Raw genomic sequence first — 13,413 nt, 5'->3', positions numbered from 1 at the left:
ATCAGCATAACAAGGCTCCCAGTTCTCCATGGCCTGTCCTGCCTTTCTGGATTTTACACTTTTTTCAGATGGCCCTTTTGACCGGGGGGAAGTGAGACTTCATTGTAGTGCAGATTTCCTTTGCAAGCTTGCTTGGTTGGCCAAAATGGGCGTATGCGTTTTTTCCTGAATATATTCAGGAAAAAACGCATACGCCCTTTTTGGCCAAGTGCATCATTGTGGACGTTCTGCCTCTTTTCCTATGCTTTCAATGCAATTCCAGTCTACCTCCTGAAATCGGTTTCCTGCAATTCTGCCCCGCTTTCAAGTCCTCTTGGCAGCCTTACTTCAGTCTATTTTTGGACGATAGCTGTCATTTATAACTCTGCAGGTTTGTGAATTACAGTGCCCCTGAGCTCCTTTCTTCAACTCGCTTTCTTGTGAGCTGGCCGCAACACCGCAGGATGGCTTCAGGCCCTAATCTGGTTACGGCCCGGCATGCTGAGCCTTTGGTTCATTCCTCTTCCTGGTGGGAAATGAGAGTTAAATTTGCCCGTCCAGACACCTCCAGCTAGTCTCTCATTGGTTCTCGCTATTCCTGTTCATCTTCCGCAGAAATTGCAAACTGGGTCAAACAGGAGGTTAAAGGGACTGACTCTCCAAGTCGGGAGAGTGTTAGTAAAGCGTCTGGAATGTTGCACCCGAGTACCAGGGTACGAAAACTGAGACATATTTGAACACGTCTCCCGATCACATGGTTGATCATACTCTAGGTTCCACATGCATGTTTTAGCTGAAGGAAGAATACCTTAAACCTGGGTAGTGGAAACCCGTGTAATGGATACCATGCAATATGACTTCAAAGGGTCTTCATTTGCTCACCGAACCTCTCCAATCCTATCACTGCTGTGTTTATGCCCCTGTACACATGCTTGATTCTCTTTCGGAGACATAGCAATCCATAGGGTTTAAGATACTTACTTGTCAGGTACATTCTTAGGCGTTTAATATGGGGTGTTGAGTCCATTTCGTTGAGCAAGGAGTAGCTCTTTTCTATTCCATATTTGGCTTAAGGAACTTTATCTGTGCTCATTTCAATCTCTGGTTTTATGCAGCACCCCAACTCACCTTTACCCTTAAGCAAGCATAAGTTGATTTTCTAAATTTGAGACCCTGTTCTGTTCTGTAATTCAGTTCCTGTGTAGCCAAGTTTCCATTCCGTGTATTACTGATATCTTATGATGTTTCTTTTCCTGTGTGACTTATTTCAGTTAGAATCATCATACCTGAATCCACTCATTGTGCTGCTAAGGGCCTGATGACATAGATTTCATTGCTGAGTGATATTGCTTTGTAAGTGAATACCACAACTTCTTTATCCATTTTTCACTTTCTGCGATGTTGAACTTGTACTGTAAACGAGGTTCTTGTAAACAGAGCCGTTCCAAACTTTGGGGTGGCTGTGTCTTTTTGATTTTAATTTCCCTAAGCTATAGGACCATAAGTGGAAGTGCCCTAGGCTCTGTTGCTTTGTTTTTTAGATGTTTCAGGAAACACCATACACTTCTCCCGAGTGGTTGTTGGGAATTTACATCCCGCCCATCAGCATAACAAGGCTCCCAGTTCTCAATGGCCTGTTGCCTTTCTGGATTTTACACTTTTTTCAGATGGCCCTTTTGACCGGGGGGAAGTGAGACTTCATTGTAGTGCAGATTTCCTTTGCAAGCTTGTTTGGTTGGCCAAAAAGGGCGTATGCGTTTTTTCCTGAATATATTCAGGAAAAAACGCATACGCCCTTTTTGGCCAAGTGCATCATTGTGGACGTTCTGCCTCTTTTCCTATGCTTTCAATGCAATTCCTGTCTACCTCTTGAAATCGGTTTCCTGCAATTCTGCCCCGCTTTCAAGTCCTCTTGGCAGCCTTACTTCAGTCTATTTTTGGACGATAGCTGTCATTTATAACTCTGCAGGTTTGTGAATTACAGTGCCCCTGAGCTCCTTTCTTCAACGCGCTTTCTTGTGACCTGGCCGCAACACCGCAGGATGGCTTCAGGCCCTAATCTGGTTCTGGCACGGCACGCTGAGCCTTTGGTTATTTCCTCTTCCTGGTGGGAAATGAGAGTTAAATTTGCCCGTCCAGACACCTCCAGCTAGTCTCTCATTGGTTCTCGCTATTCCTGTTCATCTTCTGCAGATATTGCAAACTGGGCCAAACAGGAGGTTAAAGGCGCTGACTCTCCAAGTGGGGAGAGTGTTAGTAAAGCGTCTGGAATGTTGCACCCGAGTACCAGGGGAGGAAAACTGAGACATATTTGAACACGTCTCCCGTTCACATGGTTGATCATACTTAGGGACCACATGCATGTTTCAGCTGAAGGAAGAATACCTTAAACCTGGAGAGTTAAGACCCGTGTAATGGGTACCATGCAATATGACTTCAAAGGGTCTTCATTTGCTCACCGAACCTCTCCAATCCTATCACTGCTGCGTTTACGCCCCTGTACACATGCTTGATTCTCTTTTGGAGACGTAGCAATCCATAGGTTTTAAGATACTTACTAGTCAGGTATATTCTTAGGCGTTTAATATGCGGTGTTGAGTCCATTTCGTTGAACAAGCAGTAGCTCTTTTCTATTCCATATTTGACTTAAGGAACTTTATCTGTGCTCATTTCAATCTCTTGTTTTATGCAGCACCCCAACTCACCTTTAGCCTTAAGCAAGCATAAGTTGGTTTTCTAAATTTGAGACCCTGTTCTGTTCTGTAATTCAGTTCCTGTGTAGCCAAGTTTACATTCCGTGTATTACTGATATCTTATGATGTTTCTTTTTCTGTGTGACTTATTTCAGTTAGAATCATCTTACCTGAATCCACTCATTATGCTGCTACGGGCCTGATGACATAGATTTCATTGCTGAGTGATACTGCATTGTAAGTAAATACCACAACTTCTTTATCCATTTTTCACTTTCTGCGATGTTGAACTTGTACTGTAAACGAGGTTCTTGTAAACAGAGGCGTCCCAAACTTTGGGGTGGCTGTGTCTATTTGATTTTAATTTCCCTAAGCTATAGGACCATAAGTGGCAGTGCCCTAGGCTCTGTTGCTTTGTTTTTTAGATGTTTCAGGAAACACCATACACTTCTCCCGAGTGTCTGTTGGCAATTTACATCCCGCCCATCAGCATAACAAGGCTCCCAGTTCTCCATGGCCTGTCCTGCCTTTCTGGATTTTACACTTTTTTCAGATGGCCCTTTTGACCGGGGGGAAGTGAGACTTCATTGTAGTGCAGATTTCCTTTGCAAGCTTGCTTGCTTGGCCAAAAAGGGCGTATGCGTTTTTTCCTGAATATATTCAGGAAAAAACGCATACACCCTTTTTGGCCAAGTGCATCATTGTGGACGTTCTGCCTCTTTTCCTATGCTTTCAATGCAATTCCAGTCTACCTCCTGAAATCAGTTTCCTGCAATTCTGCCCCGCTTTCAAGTCCTCTTGGCAGCCTTACTTCAGTATATTTTTGGACGATAGCTGTCATTTATAACTCTGCAGGTTTGTGAATTACAGTGCCCCTGAGCTCCTTTCTTCAACTCGCTTTCTTGTGACCTGGCCGCAACACCGCAGGATGGCTTCAGGCCCTAATCTGGTTCCGGTACGGCACGCTGAGCCTTTGGTTATTTCCTCTTCCTGGTGGGAAATGAGAGTTAAATTTGCCCGTCCAGACACCTCCAGCTAGTCTCTCATTGGTTCTCGCTATTCCTGTTCATCTTCTGCAGATATTGCAAACTGGGCCAAACAGGAGGTTAAAGGCGCTGACTCTCCAAGTGGGGAGAGTGTTAGTAAAGCGTCTGGAATGTTGCACCCGAGTACCAGGGGAGGAAAACTGAGACATATTTGAACACGTCTCCCGTTCACATGGTTGATCATACTTGGGAACCACATGCATGTTTTAGCTGAAGGAAGAATACCTTAAACCTGGAGAGTTAAGACCCGTGTAATGGGTACCATGCAATATGACTTCAAAGGGTCTTCATTTGCTCACCGAACCTCTCCTATCCTATCACTGCTGCGTTTACGCCCCTGTACACATGCTTGATTCTCTTTTGGAGACGTAGCAATCCATAGGTTTTAAGATACTTACTAGTCAGGTACATTCTTAGGCGTTTAATATGCGGTGTTGAGTCCATTTCGTTGAACAAGGAGTAGCTCTTTTCTATTCCATATTTGACTTAAGGAACTTTATCTGTGCTCATTTCAATCTCTGGTTTTATGCAGCACCCCAACTCACCTTTAGCCTTAAGCAAGCATAAGTTGGTTTTCTAAATTTGAGACCCTGTTCAGTTTTGGAATGCAGTTCCTGTGTAGCCAAGTTTACATTCCGTGTATTAGTGATATCTTATGATGTTTCTTTTTCTGTTTGACTTATTTCAGTTAGAATCATCGTACCTGAATCCACTCATTGTGCTGCTAAGGGCCTGATGACATATATTTCATTGCTGAGTGATATTGCTTTGTAAGTGAATACCACAACTTCTTTATCCATTTTTCACTTTCTGCGATGTTGAACTTGTACTGTAAACGAGGTTCTTGTAAACAGAGCCGTTCCAAACTTTGGGGTGGCTGTGTCTTTTTGATTTTAATTTCCCTAAGCTATAGGACCATAAGTGGAAGTGCCCTAGGCTCTGTTGTTTTGTTTTTTAGATGTTTCAGGAAACACCATACACTTCTCCCAAGAGTCTGTTGGCAATTTACATCCCGCCCATCAGCATAACAAGGCTCCCAGTTCTCAATGGCCTGTTGCCTTTCTGGATTTTACACTTTTTTCAGATGGCCCTTTTGACCGGGGGGAAGTGAGACTTCATTGTAGTGCAGATTTCCTTTGCAAGCTTGCTTGGTTGGCCAAAAAGGGCGTATGCGTTTTTTCCTGAATATATTCAGGAAAAAACGCATACACCCTTTTTGGCCAAGTGCATCATTGTGGACGTTCTGCCTCTTTTCCTATGCTTTCAATGCAATTCCAGTCTACCTCCTGAAATCGGTTTCCTGCAATTCTGCCCCGCTTTCAAGTCCTCTTGGCAGCCTTACTTCAGTATATTTTTGGACGATAGATGTCATTTATAACTCTGCAGGTTTGTGAATTACAGTGCCCCTGAGCTCCTTTCTTCAACTCGCTTTCTTGTGACCTGGCCGCAACACCGCAGGATGGCTTCAGGCCCTAATCTGGTTCTGGCAAGGCACGCTGAGCCTTTGGTTAACTCCTCTTCCTGGTGGGAAATGAGAGTTAAATTTGCCCGTCCAGACACCTCCAGCTAGTCTCTCATTGGTTCTCGCTATTCCTGTTCATCTTCCGCAGAAATTGCAAACTGGGCCAAACAGGAGGTTAAAGGTGCTGACTCTCCAAGTGGGGAGAGTGTTAGTAAAGCGTCTGGAATGTTGCACCCGAGTACCAGGGTACGAAAACTGAGACATATTTGAACACGTCTCCCGATCACATGGTTGATAATACTCTAGGTTCCACATGCATGTTTTAGCTGAAGGAAGAATACCTTAAACCTGGGTAGTTGAAACCCTTGTAATGGGTACCATGCAATATGACTTCAAAGGGTCTTCATTTGCTCACCGAACCTCTCCAATCCTATCACTGCTGCGTTTATGCCCCTGTACACATGCTTGATTCTCTTTCAGAGACATAGCAATCCATAGGTTTTAAGATACTTACTAGTCAGGTACATTCTTAGGCGTTTAATATGCGGTGTTGAGTCCATTTCGTTGAGCAAGGAGTAGCTCTTGTCTATTCCATATTTGGCTTAAGGAACTTTATCTGTGCTCATTTCAATCTCTGGTTTTATGCAGCAACCCAACTCACCTTTCCCCTTAAGCAAGCATAAGTTGGTTTTCGAAATTTGAGAACCTGTTCTGTTTTAGAATTCAGTTCCTGTGTAGCCAAGTTTACATTCCGTGTATTAGTCATATCTTATGATGTTTCTTTTTCTGTGTGACTTATTTCAGTTAGAATCATCGTACCTGAATCCACTCATTATGCTGCTACGGGCCTGATGACATAGATTTCATTGCTGAGTGATACTGCATTGTATGTAAGTACCACAAGTTCTTTATCCATTTTTCACTTTCTGTGATATTGAACTTGTACGGTAAACGAGGTGCTTGTAAACAGAGGCGTCCCAAACTTTGAGGTGGCTGTGTCTTTTTGATTTTAATTTCCCTAAGCTATAGGACCATAAGTGGAAGTGCACTAGGCTCTGTTGCTTTGTTTTTTAGATGTTTCAGAAAACACCATACACTTCTCCGGAGTGGCTGTTGGCAATTTACATCCCGCCCATCAGCATAACAAGGCTCCCAGTTCTCCACGGCCTGTCCTGCCTTTCTGAATTTTACACTTTTTTCAGATGGCCCTTTTGACCGGGGGGAAGTGAGACTTCATTGTAGTGCAGATTTCCTTTGCAAGCTTGCTTGGTTGGCCAAAAAGGGCGTATGCGTTTTTTCCTGAATATATTCAGGAAAAAACGCATACGCACTTTTTGGCCAAGTGCATCACTGTGGACGTTCTGCCTCTTTTCCTATGCTTGAAATGCAATTCCTGTCTACCTCCTGAAATCGGTTTCCTGCAATTCTGCCCCGCTTTCGAGTCCTCTTGGCAGCCTTACTTCAGTATATTTTTGGACGATAGCTGTCATTTATAACTCTGCAGGTTTGTGAATTACAGTGCCCCTGAGCTCCTTTCTTCAACTCGCTTTCTTGTGAGCTGGCCGCAACACCGCAGGATGTCTTCAGGCCCTAATGTGGTTCCGGAATGGCACGCTGAGCCTTTGGTTAATTCCTCTTCCTGGTGGGAAATGAGAGTTAAATTTGCCCGTCCAGACACCTCCAGCTAGTCTCTCATTGGTTCTCGCTATTCCTGTTCATCTTCCGCAGAAATTGCAAACTGGGCCAAACAGGAGGTTAAAGGGACTGACTCTCCAAGTCGGGAGAGTGTTAGTAAAGCGTTTGGAATGTTGCACCCGAGTACCAGGGTACGAAAACTGAGACATATTTGAACACGTCTCCCGATCACATGGTTGATAATACTCTAGGTTCCACATGCATGTTTTAGCTGAAGGAAGAATACCTTAAACCTGGGTATTTGAAACCCTTGGAATGGGTACCATGCAATATGACTTCAAAGGGTCTTCATTTGCTCACCGAACCTCTCCAATCCTATCACTGCTGCGTTTATGCCCCTGTACACATGCTTGATTCTCTTTCGGAGACATAGCAATCCATAGCTTTTAAGATACTTACTAGTCAGGTACATTCTTAGGCGTTTAATATGCGGTGTTGAGTCCATTTCGTTGAGCAAGGAGTAGCTCTTGTCTATTCCATATTTGGCTTAAGGAACTTTATCTGTGCTCATTTCAATCTCTGGTTTTATGCAGCACCCCAACTCACCTTTACCCTTAAGCAAGCATAAGTTGGTTTTCTAAATTTGAGACCCTGTTCTGTTCTGTAATTCAGTTCCTGTGTAGCCAAGTTTCCATTCCGTGTATTACTGATATCTTATGATGTTTCTTTTTCTGTGTGACTTATTTCAGTTAGAATCATCATACCTGAATCCACTCATTGTGCTGCTAAGGGCCTGATGACACAGATTTCATTGCTGAGTGATATTGCTTTGTAAGTAAATACCACAATTTCTTTATCCATTTTTCACTTTCTGCGATGTTGAACTTGTACTGTAAACGAGGTTCTTGTAAACAGAGCCGTTCCAAACTTTGGGGTGGCTGTGTCTTTTTGATTTTAATTTCCCTAAGCTATAGGACCATAAGTGGAAGTGCCCTAGGTTCTGTTGCTTTGTTTTTTAGATGTTTCAGGAAACACCATACACTTCTCCCGAGTGGTTGTTGGCAATTTACATCCCGCCCATCAGCATAACAAGGCTCCCAGTTCTCCATGGCCTGTCCTGCCTTTCTGGATTTTACACTTTTTTCAGATGGCCCTTTTGACCGGGGGGAAGTGAGACTTCATTGTAGTGCAGATTTCCTTTGCAAGCTTGCTTGGTTGGCCAAAAAGGGCGTATGCGTTTTTTCCTGAATATATTCAGGAAAAAACGCATACGCACTTTTTGGCCAAGTGCATCATTGTGGACGTTCTGTCTCTTTTCCTATGCTTTCAATGCAATTTCAATCTACCTCCTGAAATCGGTTTCCTGCAATTCTGCCCCGCTTTCAAGTCCTCTTGGCAGCCTTACTTCAGTCTATTTTTGGACGATAGCTGTCATTTATAACTCTGCAGGTTTGTGAATTACAGTGCCCCTGAGCTCCTTTCTTCAACTCGCTTTCTTGTGAACTGGCCGCAACACCGCAGGATGGCTTCAGGCGCTAATCTGGTGCTGGCACGGCATGCTGAGCCTTTGGTTATTTCCTCCTCCTGGTGGGAAATGAGAGTTAAATTTGCCCGTCCAGACACCTCCAGCTAGCCTCTAATTGGTTCTCGCTATTCCTGTTCATCTTCCGCAGAAATTGCAAACTGTGCCAAACAGGAGGTTAAAGGCGCTGACTCTCCAAGTGGGGAGAGTGTTAGTAAAGCGTCTGGAATGTTGCACCCGAGTACCAGGGGAGGAAAACTGAGACATATTTGAACACGTCTCCCGATCACATGGTGGATCATACTCTGGGTTCCACATGCATGTTTTAGCTGAAGGAAGAATACCTAAAACCTGGGTAGTTGAAACCCGTGGAATGGGTACCATGCAATATGACTTCAAAGGGTCTTCATTTGCTCACCGAACCTCTCCAATCCTATCACTGCTGCGTTTATGCCCCTGTACACATGCTTGATTCTCTTTCGGAGACATAGCAATCCATAGGTTTTAAGATACTTACTAGTCAGGTACATTCTTAGGCGTTTAATATGCGGTGTTGAGACCATTTCTTTGAGCAAGGAGTAGCTCTTGTCTATTCCATATTTGGCTTAAGGAACTTTATCTGTGCTCATTTCAATCTCTGGTTTTATGCAGCACCCCAACTCACCTTTCCCCTTAAGCAAGCATAAGTTGGTTTTCTAAATTTGAGACCCTGTTCTGTTCGGTAGTTCAGTTCCTGTGTAGCCAAGTTTACATTCCGTGTATTAGTGATATCTTATGATGTTTCTTTTTCTGTGTGACTTATTTCAGTTAGAATCATCATACCTGAATCCACTCATTGTGCTGCTAAGGGCCTGATGACATAGATTTCATTGCTGAGTGATATTCCTTTGTAAGTAAATACCACAACTTCTTTATCCATTTTTCACTTTCTGCGATGTTGAACTTGTACTGGAAACGAGGTTCTTGTAAACAGAGGCGTCCCAAACTTTGGGGTGGCTGTGTCTTTTTGATTTTAATTTCCCTAAGCTATAGGACCATAAGTGGAAGTGCCCTAGGCTCTGTTGCTTTGTTTTTTAGATGTTTCAGGAAACACCATACACTTCTCCCCAGTGTCTGTTGGCGATTTACATTCCGGCCATCAGCATAACAAGGCTCCCAGTTCTCCATGGCCTGTCCTGCCTTTCTGGGTTTTACACTTTTTTCAGATGGCCCTTTTGACCGGGGGGAAGTGAGACTTCATTGTAGTGCAGATTTCCTTTGCAAGCTTGCTTGGTTGGCCAAAAAGTGCGTATGCGTTTTTTCCTGAATATATTTAGGAAAAAACGCATACGCCCTTTTTGGCCAAGTGCATCATTGTGGACGTTCTGCCTCTTTTCCAATGCTTTCAGTGCAATTCCAGTCTACCTCCTGAAATCGGTTTCCTGCAATTCTGCCCCGCTTTCAAGTCCTCTTGGCAGCCTTACTTCAGTATATTTTTGGACGATAGCTGTCATTTATAACTCTGCAGGTTTGTGAATTACAGTGCCCCTGAGCTCCTTTCTTCAACTCGCTTTCTTGTGACCTGGCCGCAACACCGCAGGATGGCTTCAGGCCCTAATCTGGTTCCGGCACGGCACGCTGAGCCTTTGGTTATTTCCTCTTCCTGGTGGGAAATGAGAGTTAAATTTGCCCGTCCAGACACCTCCAGCTAGTCTCTCATTGGTTCTCCCTATTCCTGTTCATCTTCCGCAGAAATTGCAAACTGGGCCAAACAGGAGGTTTAAGCGACTGACTCTCCAAGTGGGGAGAGTGTTAGTAAAGCGTCTGGAATGTTGCACCCGAGTACCAGGGGAGGAAAACTGAGACATATTTGAACACGTCTCCCGTTCACACGGTTGATCATACTCTGGGTTCCACATGCATGTTTTAGCTTAAGGAAGAATACCCTAAACCTGGAGACTTGTGACCCGTGGAATGGGTACCATGCAATATGAATTCAAAGGGTCTTCATTTGCTCACCGAACCTCTCCAATCCTATCACTGCTGCGTTTATGCCCCTGTACACATGCTTGATTCTCTTTTGGAGACATAGCAATCCATAGGTTTTAAGATACTTACTAGTCAGGTACATTCTTAGGCATTTAATATGGGGTGTTGAGTCCATTTCGTTGAGCAAGGAGTAGCTCTCGTCTATTCCATATTTGGCTTAAGGAACTTTATCTGTGCTCATTTCAATCTCTGGTTTTATGCAGCACCCCAACTCACCTTTCCCCTTAAGCAAGCATAAGTTGGTTTTCTAAATTTGAGACCCTGTTCTGTTTTGGAATTCAGTTCCTGTGTAGCCAAGTTTACATTCCGTGTATTAGTGATATCTTATGATGTTTCTTTTTCTGTGTGACTTATTTCAGTTATAATCATCGTACCTGAATCCACTCATTATGCTGCTACGGGCCTGATGACATAGATTTCATTGCTGAGTGATACTGCATTGTACGTAAGTACCACAAGTTCTTTATCCATTTTTCACTTTCTGTGATATTGAACTTGTACGGTAAATGAGGTTCTTGTAAACAGAGGCGCCCCAAACTTTGGGGTGGCTGTGTCTTTTTGATTTTAATTTCCCTAAGCTATAGGACCATAAGTGGAAGTGCCCTAGGCTCTGTTGCTTTGTTTTTTAGATGTTTCAGGAAACGCCATACACTTCTCCAGAGTGTCTGTTGGCAATTTACATCCCGCCCATCAGCATAACAAGGCTCCCAGTTCTCCATGGCCTGTCCTGCCTTTCTGGATTTTACACTTTTTTCAGATGGCCCTTTTGACCGGGGGGAAGTAAGACTTCATTGTAGTGCAGATTTCCTTTGCAAGCTTGCTTGGTTGGCCAAAAAGGGCATATGCGTTTTTTCCTGAATATATTCAGGAAAAAACGCATACGCCCTTTTTGGCCAAGTGCATCACTGTGGACGTTCTGCCTCTTTTCCTATGCTTTCAATGCAATTCCAGTCTACCTCCTGAAATCCGTTTCCTGCAATTCTGCCCCGCTTTCAAGTCCTCTTGGCAGCCTTACTTCAGTCTATTTTTGGACGATAGCTGTCATTTATAACTCTGCAGGTTTGTGAATTACAGTGCCCCTGAGCTCCTTTCTTCAACTCGCCTTCTTGTGACCTGGCCGCAACACCGCAGGATGGATTCAGACCCTAATCTGGTTCCGGCACGGCACGCTGAGCCTTTGATTATTTCCTTTTCCTGGTGTGAAATGAGAGTTAAATTTGCCCGTCCATACACCTCCAGCTAGTCTCTCATTGGTTCTCCCTATTCCTGTTCATCTTCCGCAGAAATTGCAAACTGGGCCAAACAGGAGGTTAAAGGCCCTGACTCTCCAAGTGGGGAGAGTGTTAGTAAAGCGTCTGGAATGTTGCACCCGAGTACCAGGGGAGGAAAACTGAGACATATTTGAACACGTCTCCCGTTCACACAGTTGATCATACTCTGGGTTCCACATGCATGTTTTAGCTGAAGGAAGAATATCTTAAACCTGGAGAGTTGAGACCCGTGTAATGGGTACCATGCAATATGACTTCAAAGGGTCTTCATTTGTTCACCGAACCTCTGCAGTCCTATCACTGCTGCGTTTATGCCCCTGTACACATGATTGATTCTCTTTCGGAGACATAGCAATCCATAGGTTTTAAGATACTTACTAGTCAGTTACATTCTTAGGCGTTTAATATGGGGTGTTGAGTCCATTTCGCTGAGCAAGGAGTAGCTCTTGTCTATTCCATATTTGGCTTAAGGAACTTTATCTGTGCTCATTTCAATCTCTGGTTTTATGCAGCACCCCAACTCACCTTTCCCCTTAAGCAAGCATAAGTTGGTTTTCTAAATTTGAGACCCTGTTCTGTTTTGGAATTCAGTTCCTGTGTAGCCAAGTTTACATTCCGTGTATTACTGATATCTTATGATGTTTCTTTTTCTGTGTGACTTATTTCAGTTAGAATCATCATACCTGAATCCACTCATTGTGCTGCTAAGGGCCTGATGACATAGATTTCATTGCTGAGTGATATTGCATTGTACGTAAGTACCACAACTTCTTTATCCATTTTTCACTTTCTGCGATATTGAACTTGTACCGTATATGAGGTTCTTGTAAACAGAGCCATCCCAAACTTTGGGGTGGCTGTGTGTTTTTGATTTTAATTTCCCTAAACTCTAGGACCATAAGTGGAAGTGCCCTAGGCTCTGTTGCTTTGTTTTTTAGATGTTTCAGGAAACACCATACACTTCTCCAGAGTGGCTGTTGGCAATTTACATCCCGCCCATCAGCATTAGAAGGCTCCCAGTTCTCCATGGCCTGTCGTGCCTTTATGGATTTTACACTTTTTTCAGATGGCCCTTTTGACCAGGGGAAAGTCAGACTTCATTGTAGTGCAGATTTCCTTTGCAAGCTTGCTTGGTTGGCCAAAAAGTGTGTATGCGTTTTTTCCTGACTGTATTCAGGAAAAAACACATACATCCTTTTTGGCCAAGTGTATCATTGTCGAGGTTCTGACTCTCTTCATATGTTTTCAATGCAATTCCAGTGTATCTCCTGAAATCGGTTTCCTGCAATTCTGCCTTGCTTTCAGTGCTTCTTCATAGCCTTACCTCAATATATTTTTTGAAAATAGTTGGCCTTTATAACTCTGCAGGTTTTTGAATTGCAGTGGCCCTTAGCTCCATTTTTCAGCTCTTATTTTTGTGATTTGCCCCATAACCACAGGATTCCTTGAAGCTGTATTCTTCTTCTGGGGCACCTTGCTGTGCCTTTGGTTAATTCTTCTTACTGTTGTGAAATTAGAGTGACATGTGCCCATTGAAACCGCTACAGCTAGTTTCTCACTGGTTCCCCCTATTCCCATTCATCCTCCGCACTAACTGCAGATTGTGCGATACCAGAACTTAAAGGCATTGACTCTCCATGTGGGGATGTTGTTAGTAAAGCAGCTGGAATGTCGATCCGGAGCCCCAGGAGAGGAAAAATGAGGTGTGTTTTAGAAGCCTTTCCGGATCATATGGTATACCAGTCGCTGGGTTTCCCAAGCATGGTTTAGCTGTAGG

General features: G+C 43.7%; 1 long non-coding RNA gene across 1 annotated transcript in view; it reads left to right on the top strand.

Annotated features, from left to right (window-relative positions):
- The window catches only part of LOC307181364, a 374,608-nt gene that overhangs the window by 284,193 nt on the left and 77,002 nt on the right, over positions 1-13,413 (top strand). The gene's annotated exons all lie outside the window — the stretch shown is intronic.

This window comes from Stenella coeruleoalba, assembly GCF_951394435.1.
Source record: "Stenella coeruleoalba genome assembly, contig: scaffold_160, whole genome shotgun sequence".
Lineage (NCBI taxonomy): Eukaryota > Metazoa > Chordata > Mammalia > Artiodactyla > Delphinidae > Stenella > Stenella coeruleoalba.
The sequence above is the reverse complement of the archived record's forward strand: the minus strand, read 5'-3'. Positions and strand labels throughout refer to the sequence as shown.